Source organism: Elaeis guineensis, chromosome 9 (genome assembly GCF_000442705.2).
Source record: "Elaeis guineensis isolate ETL-2024a chromosome 9, EG11, whole genome shotgun sequence".
NCBI classification, from domain to species: domain Eukaryota; kingdom Viridiplantae; phylum Streptophyta; class Magnoliopsida; order Arecales; family Arecaceae; genus Elaeis; species Elaeis guineensis.
The window spans coordinates 77,540,075-77,554,253 of NC_026001.2; positions in this window are offsets into that span (position 1 = coordinate 77,540,075).

Here is a 14,179-nt window from a genome sequence, read left to right on the forward strand (position 1 = left end):
TTTGCAATCAAAAATAAGCAAGAGATTTGGATAGCACAAAGCTTTTGCAAAAAAACCTATAATGATGCATAGCTATGATGATTAAAAATTCTTTCATTCTAACATTGCCATAACAGCTATGCAAAATATGCCAAGAAAAATTTTTGATCTTGAGTCACCTCGACATTGATCATATAATTCATCAAGTCTGGCAAATCAAAAGACTAAAAAGATATTTCGGACATATTGCATAGGTGTTGCCTACAAGTTTAAGCGAAGGAACAACAAAAGATAACATGAATAATATCTTCCACAATTCCTGGTAATAAATCACAATGTTGTATGTCCTGTGAAATAAGACCACAATGAGCAATATAGGCTTTAGTAGGCAATCTACTCTTTGAAGAAGCCACCAAATTTTTTTCACTCTAGGTGGTATCGGCAATCTCCAAATCTAGATAAATGAGTAGTGCTTCAAATGATGCTGCCTTGAAGAAAACAAATATTTCATATCACTAAGTGAAACCTTTGGAAGTTTAGAGTGCACCCGCAATAATTGATCAAACCAGAGTCCTTGAGGTACAGGTATTAACTACATCTAGTTCATCATCTCAATAGAGAAAAATTCGGCCAATTTATTCATATTCCAACTATAAGAATCAATAAGAAAATCTACTACTCTAAGATGAAAACATGGAGCATCCAAGAACCAACTACACAATTTCTACCACAACATAAAATAATGCTTAGGAGCAATATAGTTCATCCAAGAACCAGCAAAATGATACTTTGATCGAATCAATTGGGCCCATAAAGTAGGATGAAGAAGAACCTGAGTAGCAATTTTATATAAGCATTTATCCCTTCGAGAAAACAACGAAGTCAGTCCTAAACCCCCTTTAATCTTAGGCAAACATACTTGTCTCAGGCAACCCGATGAAAACCTTTACCCTTAGATGGATGACCCCATAAAAATGTCTTAAACTTCTTTCCCAAATGATATAATGTAGAAGTAGGAACATACATTGAAGATAACACATATAAATGGATAGAAGAAAGAATAGATTGGAGTAATGTGACTCTATCAGCAAAAGATAAAGTTTTCCACTTCCAAGCAGCAATATCATTAGTGATTTTATTAAGCAGAAATTGATAATCTAAAGCACGAAGAGGGTGACCACATACTGGTACACCCAAATATTGTCAAGACATCTTTTTTTTTTAGGAACATGCAATATTCTTATAGAATTCCTAATTGTAGGTGGAGTAGAGGGAGTAAAATAGATATGTGATTTTGCATAATTAATGGCCTAGCTTGAGTGATAATAGTAGGTATCAATAGCTGCAGTAGGACACGCAGTATCTCGAATGATTGCTCTAGCCACTAACAAATAGTCATTAGCATAAAAAATAAGAGAAATAGATGAGCCACGACATGGTCTATAAGCTTTCAGTAATTGATTCTGCATAGTACAATATAAAATTCTTAAAAAGACCTCAAAAATTAAAACACTAGATAAATATATAAGAAAAAAATGGATAACCCTACCGAAGGCTCCTGGAAGCCGAAAACTGTTAATATGCAAAGCAAACTATTGATCAAATATACAATCTTAAATCCATCGAAAGACCTTAAGATGAAAATCAAACTAAGAGAGAACACTAATCAAGAAAGGCCAATGCACACTATTATAAGGTTTTTCTATATCCAATTTCAGCATTATTAACTTTCTAGACTGTAGAGTCCGAAACACAGAATGCATAATTTCTTGAGCCAACAAAATATTAGAAGTAATATATCTACCATGAACAAAACCAACCCTATTCTTCAGCTATTAAACTTAGCAAAATCTACTTAAGTTTGTTGACTAAGACCTTAGTAACTATTTTATAGATAGTATTGCATAAGTTTATGGGCCAATAGTCATTAAGGGTAGTGGGGTTAGACTTTTCAGAAACAACATTATAAAAGTCTTCTTCCAAGATGTTGGCATGAAACCAAAAGAAAAAAATTAGTGGATAGCATCAATTACCTCATGTTGAATTATAAACCAAAATTGCTGGAAAAAAAAAAATCAAAAATCCATCCAGACTTGGTGCCTTATCCAGTTGGAGGCTCTAGACTGCCAACTCAATCTCCCAAATTATAAAATTCTTAATTAACATATTATTTTAAATAGGTGTTATAGTACGAGAGAATAAAGAGTATCAAGATGACCAAGGCCTACATCTACAAACCAATGCTTCATGAAATGATCAATTGATAAACATTTAAATTAAGATATTAAAAATATAAAATTTTATTTTAATTGATGCATATTATTTAAAATTTGATACTTTTTATTATTTTTTATAAAAATTATTGCATATAGAGAATAATTTATAAATCAAACAGCTTAGTCGATGTTCAAATCAAGTTCAAATGAAAGACCCATGGTTTTCGAAAGATGCGCCACAAGCGGAAGAAAGGTCCTACAGTAGACGTGCACAATAAATGAGTGCTGTATGAATGCAGGAGAAAGGAAGGCGATGGATTAAAAGAAAAGTTTTCTTTTATGGAAGGATGCCAGGTTGATTGCATATAATATTTCCAAAATAAAGAAGGGGCCCGCAGCCTTTGAGAAGAGCATGTGGCTGAGAAGAGAATTTAAAGCTTTATTGGGGGACCCACCATTTTTTCAGGAGAGCAATAGAGGAAAAGAATCTTGGGCTTGAGACTTTATGGGCCTTTTGGGATATGTATGTGAGCAGGAGCATGTGCGGATGGCAGTGTGCAGCAAAATAAGATTGCGGGCTAGTGCGTCACGGCTTGCGAGAGCGTGGGATCATGCGGAAAAGAAATCATGGGAAGCGAGCGACATGAAGAGAGAGGACACGTGCGGGGTCAGAAGAAAAGAAAACTTATTTTAAAAAAATCCTATAAGCTCTCTCCCTTCATCACATCTCCTCCATGACTTCATCTCATCCATCTATATTCTAAAACTTCTATCACATCATTAGTCCCACATTGCTAATCCAATAAATTTTTACACATCTTAGCATCTATAAAAAGCCCCTAAGGCTTCAACCGAAAGCATCTAATCCCCTTCCATCCATCTCCATCTAACCCTAGCCTCCATACTTCCTTTCTTTCTTCTTTTTCCTTGACAAAACTCTTTTTTCTTCTTCTTTTCTTCCTACAGGTTAGAAGCAAAAAGACAAAGATGGCAGATGACATCCCTTCCATGCATGGCTAAAGGCTTAAGTCTTTGGGGAGTAGATTAAATCTTTCAACTTCAATCTTATATATATTTTTTATGCAATTAGATCAACTTATAAATTTTTCTCTATGAGTTTCAATCAATATATTTCAGAATTACTTTCAAGTTTATAGTGCTAAATATTTATGAATGATTTTTAAATAATTTATATGATCATTGAGACAGATCGTGATCGAGAGAAATGGTCCATGCTCAGGCGATATAGGCTATCATAAGGATCAATTTATAGATCTATTTGATTTAAGATTTTTTTTTTTGAAATCTAGTTTGAATAATTTATACTTTAAGAAGATGGACTGTGATCGAAAGATATAATCTGTACTTGAGTAAGATAGGTTATTATCGAATCAAAGCTCAAGATGTCTTAATCAATTTAACTAATTATTTTTTTAAAAAAATATCAAAATTGTAGTTAGAGATGAAATCGAAACCTTGAGACTCCTTTAATTGTTTCTTGATCCTTTCTACTTCTTTCCTTTTAGTTTAATTATTAGATTCAATCAATCCTAATTTACTATAATTGTTGAAACATGTTTCCTTAGAATTAATTTAACATAAAAAGTCATTTTGCTTAAAATTAAATTGAATGCAACTCAACCTATAATCTCTGTGGATTCGATCCGACTCCAGCTATCTAGCTGATTCAGAAACTTACTACTTGGTGCACACTGACGACAACGCATCATCAATTAAAAGGTCCTAAACTACATTAAAATCAGTTATGCATTCTCTAGAAGTATTAATTAGAGTATGGATTTTAATCCTTCTTCAGCACAAAATCATGATTGATGAAACAACCTGGTATTGGCATCTCCAACTAATAGCCAAGTGGTCCAAGATTTTTGTTGCTAAAGAAGCTCCTGTCTATACAAGATTTGATTATAATCTTTTAATAGGGACAACATCAACAAGTGTGATTCAAAAGACAACCATTCTTACCAAGCGTCCTGCAACTGCAAGGCATGGATATGATCATATAATTGCTGTCCACAAACAAATAGATGATCAATTCTTCTTTGCCACCTTCGAACAACTCTACGAACATTGTCTAGTAGCAGTGTAAGCTTAATTTTGAATAAATGATGCCCAGAACAATGCCAAGCACTCCTAATAACCTCAAACAAACCCTGATAAGTCAACCAAAATTTTTCAAATCTAAAGGGTGTAGGACTCCAAGACACCTTATCAAGCACAAAAATTAGTAAAAGGCTATGGTCAGAAGTAAACTTGGTAAGATGCATTATAATTAATTTAAGATAGATATCTAATTAACTAGGAGATACAACAGCCCTATCTAGATGCTCCCAAACCCTAGCAAAATCGAGCTGATTATTACACTAGGTATATTGAGGCCTTTGGAAGCTAGGGTCAATAAGCCTAGTGTTCCTAATGAATGTATGAAACTCTCTAATTTCTTGATTAATCTTAAAATATTTGCCTCTTTTCTATCCTCTACATTTAAGATACGATTGAAATCACCCACTAACATTAATGAATACCCTAAAGAGAGGACATTCTGAACCTGGATCTAAACAAGGTGACGACACCACCCTCATTAGGAAGAGCTAAAACCCCAAAAGCAACTTGCCTACTGACATGCATAAAATGGATTTCATCTAGATTTCTTTTCCAAGTAATGATAATACCTCCAAACAATCTGAAGACAGGAATAATATACACCTCCCAGTGAGGCCCTAAGAACTGTTGAACTCTAAAAAGAGCAAAATCAGCAAGACAAGTTTCTAGAAAATACAACATTAGGACTATAAAGAGGTATTAAAGTTTTAGAATAATTAGCAAAAGGAGGCTTATCAGTCCCATGATAATTCCAAACCAATAGCCTTATGAGGAAGAAGGAACATCATTAGGTAATGTCCCCATAATACTCGTACTAGAGGAAGACTCAGTATGCACAAGCATTATAAGAAGTGGAATATCAGCTGAATCCTGCTTACCAGTAATGGTAGAGTGTAGTTTATAGACCATAAGCTCACAAGAAGTGGGTATTTGATCTGACTTGGACAAAGTCTTCTCAACACCAAGAGCATGGAAAATAGGCTCCTCTTGCCCTCTTCAAGCCCCTAATCACCATTTAAGCCCACCTACTTTTAGCCCTTAACTATAGTACCTCATGACCTAGCTAGATAATGAGGCTACTTGATCAACAAATTGATGCTCTAGCATCAGAGTGTTGTGTGCATTAATAACTAACTTAGCTTGTTGCAGTAAGGTGGCTCTAGGAGAGGATCGAGCAATATGATTTTTATTAGGTGACCTTTTCCTCTTACCCTTTCCCATGGTAGCACCTGAAGGTTGCACAGCAAAAACCAAAGGTGTAAATTCTATTGATTGTAGGACTAAATTCTCCTCAGAACATGAAGTCATCAATGGAGAGAACATTGAGGTAGTAACTGGCTTTTCTGTAGCAGCCAACACTGAAACCCATGGAGAAGATTTTTTAGCTTTTTTTTGGTAATGACCAATCGACCCTAGACTATCTGCTATCAGAAGTAGGTTTAGATGCTGTAAATGGATGCATAGGAGGGACCAAAACCCTAGCTACTCAAGTTCAGGGACCAAAAACCAACTGATTAGCTCATCCACCAACACCCGAACATCCATAGAATTTCAAAGTCATCCATATATGACCACAAGAATAGCATATCTTAGGTAATTCTTCATAGATAAATTGCAACTATAAATAAGCATCTATGAACTCTGTTTCGAACCTCTGGACAAACAGTCTTTGTAAGTTTCATAAGCACACAAATGTAAGCATATCCCATCCTAGTTTTGTTCAAAGTCCATTCATCCAAATATAAAGGGATACCAGCTTGAGCCATAATTTTTTGAGTTCTTTCCGATTCCCATAATTCCAGCAGAAGATCTGGTAGCCTGACCCAAACCCTAGCTTGAGTAACAGTATTCTGCTTAGGTCTGAACCCCGACCACCATTGCTCAAGGGCAAGTAATTGACCAGCTAAGAACCATAGACCTTTCTCAAGGATCTGGCTTTTGACCTCCTTAGATAGATAGGAAAAAAACAACAAACCCTTAGAGAGAGTTGAAACCTGAAAATTTCTCTCTAGATTTCAACACAATTTCATCTCTTTATGAGCAAAATCCAATGAAAGGCCATAACCAAGAAACTTATTAATTAAAGCATTGCACCACTGATCCATAGATGATTGTAGTTCTTTATCAGAAAAAATTATTATATTTGCAAATTTCTCCAAAACAACTACCTTAGCCTCAATAGCTTGAGATGACTCTCATTGAAACCGATGTTGTCCTTGATTAACCTATAACCACGAATGAGTTATCTCCCCAAGCGACCTCCCAGAGAAGAGAAAGAAAGCTAATAAGGTGAACTCACATCCACAATCGAATGCAAACTTAGCCCCGAACCAAGGTCTGGCGAGGAAGCCCTCGCCTTTTCAGGCACATCTCTCATCAACAACAGCAATTTTCCTCTAAGAAAAGGAGGAAAATCTGGTCACCCTATTTCCATTGAGTCTCACTACTCGCTTTCAAAGACATATCACTTTATCTTTAGAATTCAGAGTATATCGATGCCATAAAATTCAAAATATCTCACAACTTATTTTTAGAATAAACAAAAGTTATATGTATGAATATCTTTTACCCAATACATTCTTTTAGTAATTTAGAATGGCAGTGACAATTAAGGAGATATGAACATGAAAAATTTATTATTGTAGCTAAAAGTCAAAGTTTAATGTCAAAAATATAAGTATAAAATATTTTTATTTTTTATTTCAACAATCTTGAAGTTGTTGATCATGATAATTGAAAAAGGTTAATCTCCCAAGCGCTCTCTCTTTCTCTTTCTCTTCTCTTCCGTACGCCCTTCTTCTCCTCTTTCTTTCTCTCGCACGAACCCCTTCCACCTCTCCTCTCTCTCATGCTCCCTCTCCCAGATATGAACATGAAAAATTTATTATTGTAGCTAAAAGTCAAAATTTAATGTAAAAAATTAAAATATAAAATATTTTTATTTTTTATTTCAACAATCTTGAAGTTGTTGATCATGATGATTGAAAAAGGTTAATCTCCCACGCACTCTCTCTTTCTCTTTCTCTTCTCTTCCGTACGCCCTTCTTCTCCTCTTTCTTTCTCTCATACGAACCCCTTCCACCTCTCCTCTCTCTCATGCACCCTCTCCCATCTCTCTCTCCTCCGTGCACCCCATCTCTCTCATTCCCCATCTTTCCTCTCATCTTTTTCTTCTTCTTCTTCTCTTCTTCCTCTTCTTCTTTTCTTCTTTTCCCTTCTTTGGTGTGATGCTGCCCTGAGGTTTTCTTTCCCATCAATGTAAGTTAATCCTAAACCTCTTTGCAATTAATCTGATTTAGATATGGGGTTTAATTATCGTATGGTTTGGAGTAATAGGAAAAGAATGTTAAAGGAATAAAGAGGATTATTGCTAATTTTGGGCCGATAGATTTTGCCCGATAGTAGTCCAAGAGTTTTAGCTCTTTATTAGTTAAGTAATTCAATCTGATAATTTAATTGAGGGTTGACAACTTATTGCTCAACCAATTCAAGAAATATAAAATTTTTTTGATGTTATTTGGTAGGATAAATAAATCCCATAATAGGGTTGTTGTGCAGGGTAAAACAGTTAACTAGAAATTTGGATTCTAAAATTATTACTAAGACAATGATGTGATACTGATCCCGGATTGATGTATGTGTTTTGGAATTATTAGGTTCCGAGAAATATTGATGAAGTGTGAATTAACCTGATAGTGGATCTGAAAGTAAGTAACCTCTACTTAATCAAAGTAATTGCATAACATGATGCATAGATATGATTTGAGATTATTCGTTGACTTAATTGCTGCTAAATGTTTTGAAATCATACCATTTATTGATTATATTGGTCACACTGAATGAAGAATGAATTGTAGAATTATCAGTATTTCAAGTTCAAATGCTCATGATGATTTGCAAACCAATATATACAGATTTATTAAATCAGTTTCTAATTGATAGAATTTGAAAACACTTGATATGAATTTATAGAATATACGTTGGAAAATGTGAACACAATAATTTGGAAAATGGTAGTGCACGTGGATGTTCGGTAGTTTAATGGTTATTCATTTTTATGAATTTTATATATCGATTATTGATTCAAAATTTTTTATATATTACAACTTGTATATGTTATAATAATGATTGTTTGATTTGAGTTTATGTATGTATATTGAATTCTCAGTCTATCTACATTTTGGATCTTACTATACGGGGTTGTACATTGGCAATTAATATGGACTGTTTCAAAATTTAGTACTTTGGACTTATTTCACAGAGATTAAATGCGGTACTTTGGATCTACTCTGCAGGGATTAAATACGATAATTTGAATCCCGTCACAGAGATTATATGTGGCTGTAGTTGTTGAACTAATGAGTTATTATAATACTTTTTTTGAAAAGTATGATCTTATGACATCATCGGAACTTAGAGGTAATCATCTGCTTATTATATGGTTTGTGAATAGCAAGTCTAGGGTTGATCTATCAAATCAATAGGTCACAGTGGTTTCTGGGGTCTATGAGTTTATGATTGGCTCAACCCATATCAACATGGTTGACTCATCTGAATCTTAAAACATTATTATTATCATGGCATTATTAAAACATATGTAATTTTTCATAACCTTTTATAAGTTTTTCAACTTCTTAAGTTATCGCATGCATTCATAAAAATTTTCAGCGGTGAATTTTCTGCATAAAATCTTGTTCTTGATGTTGTTTTTTTTCCAATACAAAAACTTTAAAAAAGAAAAAAGAAGCAACCCCATCTAATACCATTTTCCTTATGGATAAAGAACGTAAATACTGATGGAATTGTCATCCATTGTGCACCATGCATTTCATTTACTTTTCTGCTATACTTAAAAAGGAAATGCTTACCACAAAAAGAATAATTCTACAATTATTATATGTGACAGGTTTGTTAACTGATTTGTTGATACTGGAAAACTAATAGAGTGAACAATATATATATCAAACTTAAATAGATTTTATGGACTATACAATTGAGGTTAAATATATTTTATGGACTATACATTTGAGACTTGGATGAAGTGCATGAGAATGATTGGTTCTAAATAAAAGAAACATCGCTCCTAGATAGTTTTTTGGCCTTATCAAATTCTATAGCAGACCAATGTTTTTTCTTTTTTTTTTTTGTAAAAGACTAATATTGTGTTGATATAAAAGCTTGTAAAAGCATACTGCAATGCAAGAAAAAGTTGAGTCCAAATAAATTCAATTCTCAATGAAAAAGAAAACCTTCGAGAAGCAACTAATAATGGCTTTGAGAAGGAGAAACAAATTCACCCTTTCTAAGCCAACAGCAAACAAGATACCAAACAAACATAAAACCACAATTATCTCAGGAATTAATACATCAGGTGCAGCAAGGACCAACTTATGGAAAATCATGCAATGTACATCATCTCCATTAAACTTGCAAAATGACAAGCTGCCACCAGCTTCTGGAATGGCTTATCTTGTTGAATTTGGCTGAGGAATCGATGTTAGCATTGCTCAACCAGCAGTATAGTTCTGCTTCATGATAGAGAAAAACTAAGTATTTATATACATGAGTGCATGTGCCAAGCAACAAATAAACAAGTTGCACAAGAACTTGGTGCCAGACATAAATCCAGCAGAGGAAATTACCTATATCTGGATGCTGGTGCGACCAAACATAAACTTTAGCACTGACAATTTAAATAGTTTTCCAGAGTTTTCATGAGATATTACAGCATTACTGCTACATATTGAAATGCCTGAAAATATTGCTTGTGGTTTTGTTGTATCGCCATGATTCGCTAACCAAACTTCCTTTGATCTTTATGGACATGGTACGTGCTCAATTTTTTTACGAAAAAGTCTTGCTCTATTGAATACCCTAGAGATAAAATAGGATAAGGAAAAATTGGAGGACCAAATTGCAGAAAAGATTCGTGCAAGATGAACCTTTCTATATAACTTTTGACTAGAGTGTAGTCTTGGCCTATGTGTATGTTGACCAAGTTTGCTAATGTGATTTGTGGCACAAGTAGATTACAAACTGGTGTATACTACATATATATGATAGTACCAATATAGGGTCTAATAACAAGATGATGAACTTTGATATACACACATATATACATGCATATTTCTATATAGATATATACATATGCATAGATATATGTATCAAGTGTATGCATATACATGCGCGCACACAAATTCCAAGACAACCAAACATAGATATTCTTGACAAGTTTAAAAAATCATACTTTCATCTAATATAATTATCAAACTAGCATATGTACAGTAGAATTCAAAAAGCTATGGTGAATATGCATAGCATGTTAACCAATAAACAACAATTGTTCATATGTAGCTCATAAAGTTAAAAATAGATAACCCCACAGAAGCACTTGAACATATAATCATCTGCCATAGATTCCTGTGGTAGAGGTACTCAAAGCAACAAAGGAAATGGCATTTAAGGCAGGTCCAACATGAGCTCCCCAACTGATTTACTTGCAAGAGCATCAAGATTACAAGGATTTCTTGTGACCAAATCACCAATACAATGCATTGCCTGAAAGTAGAACATGTATCCTGTCACAAGGCAAATGCAAAAGATTATTCATGCTTCAGAGGCTCACGATCAAGACATGTCAGGAGAGAGAAGACACTAATTGATTTGACATAACTAATGTATGATATTGTCTTTGCAGATCATTCAGAAGAATAAATATTTATATAGTGAACATATAAAATCAGATAATAACACCAAAAAATAAGCTCTTAAAGCTCTTCGCACACTTAGATCTATATCTGAGAAGCAACCATTTACATTTTTTTGTGCTTTGTTCTTTCCGTTATTGTATCTATTTGAATTTTGGCATGTGGTAAGTTCTAATGATAGTTGGATTTGAAGCCACAATTAGGTCACTGTTACTATCATCATAAACACATACTTTGAGAGAGAGAGAGAGAGAGAACTTCCATTTCTGAAACACTTGTATGTGTCTGCTATCAATTCTGGTCAACTAACAAGAGATTCTTAGGGCATGTCTTGACACAAACTATCACCATCTCTTTTTCGAAAATAAAAATGGAAACTTGTTTAAGAATTAATATAAACATGTCGCATCTACTTAGCAGTTATCAAAACCGCAATTACCAAACCTTATCTGGTTACCCCATTGATTTGGTGTTAAGTTCATAAAACAATTTTGCATATTCACTTATATTAATAACTAAATCTTCACTTAAAACAGTACATGCCAAACTGACAAAGGAAGTGACAAGACCTCAAGTTCTAAATTTTGCGCATGTCATATATATCACAACTTTTACATAGATATAATGCATCATGGGTCCAACCATCCAAACAAATTGCAACTTTCCGGATGCCCATCTATTATTTCTACAATCTTTCTGGACTCTCGGTACATATATCATCATGTGAATTTTCTTAAAAAAGAGAAATTAAGTGGAGGTTCAAAATTTTTTATTTATTGAAAAAATAGATACTATAACATAAGGAAAAAGGCAAAAAACCAAGAATACAACTACACATAAAATCCAAAGCCCAAAAAATGTCCATAAATTTTCTTCCTGATGGAGTACTTACAATGCTGAAAAGCAACCCACTTGCTATCTGAATGGGAAGAACTCTCATTTGTGGAGGTTGTCTTACTTTTTTGCGAGTTACTCTTATTGTATGATTTCCATGCAGTCTACTCGTGGCAGTGGCAAATAAAAAATTAAGCATGATGAGCTTTGGCTTGAATTAGGAAGGAGAAAAGGTCATCTCGAAGTGACCTGAGAGAATTGGGCTGAATGTTCTTTCTTTTCCCATCCTCCCAACTTTGATTAATTGAATGCATCATCCTTCATATTTCAACTACCAGGGCTAAAGATGGTCTTTTTACGGGATAAAATAAATAGATACTGAGCAACCATGATGATGGAGAATGTAGTGGAAGTGATATTGAAGCGATTATGTAGAAAGGGAATAAGATGAGAAGTATGAAAGTAAGAAATTAACAATAAGATGAAGATGCAATAAGCAGAGCAGGGATGATGCATTCAGCTGCTAGAGTCGTAGGAAAAAAGCTTACAAAAAGCGATTAAAATAAAAAACAATTGGGCAGTCAAGTAAGGTCAATGTTTGAGGAGATGATCGCTTTAGCTGCCTAGATATTCATCTTAATTTTCTTCACATATGGAGGATGAGACAAAGTATGAATCAGTATGGAATGTTACAGTTGGTACTTCAACTGACTGGCAACATTTTAATGATAAATTGTCTTTACCTTTCTGACTATGACTATTTTTCTCCATACATTTACCACTTTATTAATTGTTCTTTGACCATCTTCAATCTTGACCACTTGGTGTCCACCTAGTACCTAGGTGCCAGATGTTCCCCTGGCAGCTTCTTCACTGTCTGTGGTCTTTTAAAACACTGACTAAAGTTGTTGGAAATAATGATGATATTATGGGCAATTACAACAAGGTCATCAATTGAAAATGATTGTTAGGATTAGTATGGAAGATAACTACATTTTCCACATGGTTGAGCTGCAAATGTCCATATTGACACTTGTTTTGGTATTAATATTTGGCGAGTTGTCCTGAACTTTTGGGTCAGGATTTAGAAAATCAAAGAAAGAGTATAACATATAAAATATGTATCTTCTTTTATTTTTGCATAAATCCTGACCTGTTAGACTACTAAAAACATATCTAAAAATATGTTAACCAGGAAGCAACAGAAATGCAGCAAAAGGGAATAGATGTCCACTTGGGCTCTATATGGATTTACAATTAAGTGCTTCTATAATATAATTTTGTTATTGTCTAGCTATGCATTGATTTAGTTTAAGACATCTGAAGATGAATGGATAATATCAAATTGCTCTCTTGACCTCTACTTCTATATTTTTGCAAGAACCATATCACAAGTTAATTATCTGCAAAATATACTAGGAAAAATGCACAAAAATGCACACCCACACACATCCAAACTTAGTTGTGAGTTATCAAAATTTACATATTGACATTCAGCATCCCGCACTTCTATAAGTATAACCAATATAAGCATCATAGCTGAAGACTCAAAATGGGTAGTAGAAATTATGTCATTTATATGTTAATATGCAATGTCAACATACAAGGAAAGCAGCATAGAAACAAAAGAATAACACATTCTGTTCATTAACCGAAGACAAATATACAATTTTATATCCTCTAGTTATTGGGCTATAATATAGCTAGAACTGAAGATTGAGATGATGAGCAAGAAAGAGGTCTCAAATATCACCTAAGTTTTAAAATTCAGAATGGTAGACTTAAAAACCACACAGACACAAGCATAAGTGGAAGGCATTTGATGACATTCCTTCACAGATTTAAGCAGGGTCTGTCAATGTTTGTCTATTAGAATAGAGGTTACTGACTACAATGAATAAAAAGATTGTAATTCTCATTGATAATTTCAACAATCATTTCGAAAAAGGACCAAAAAGAAAAAAAGTACATGGAATATTTGGACAAACTCATATACCTGACAATCCATAAGCATATCCATCAAAAAACTTAAACCACAAGGAGTGGAAAGAATCACTTCCTGTAACCTGAAACAGAAAATGAACATTTTAACTATAAAATGACTGAACATGTCCAGCGACCAACTGGACTAAATAAATGTATACATAACATACATGTGTCTGTATATATGTATGAATACATACACATGAAATCAAGAACATAAGTTACATAAAGTAACTATTAGGGGAATGCGTAAGAAGGCTGTTAGAAGCTGAAGAGTATAGTTTTGGACATGGAGGTCATCCTCTGAGTGCAAAAAGAAATAGTCAACATACGTAATGC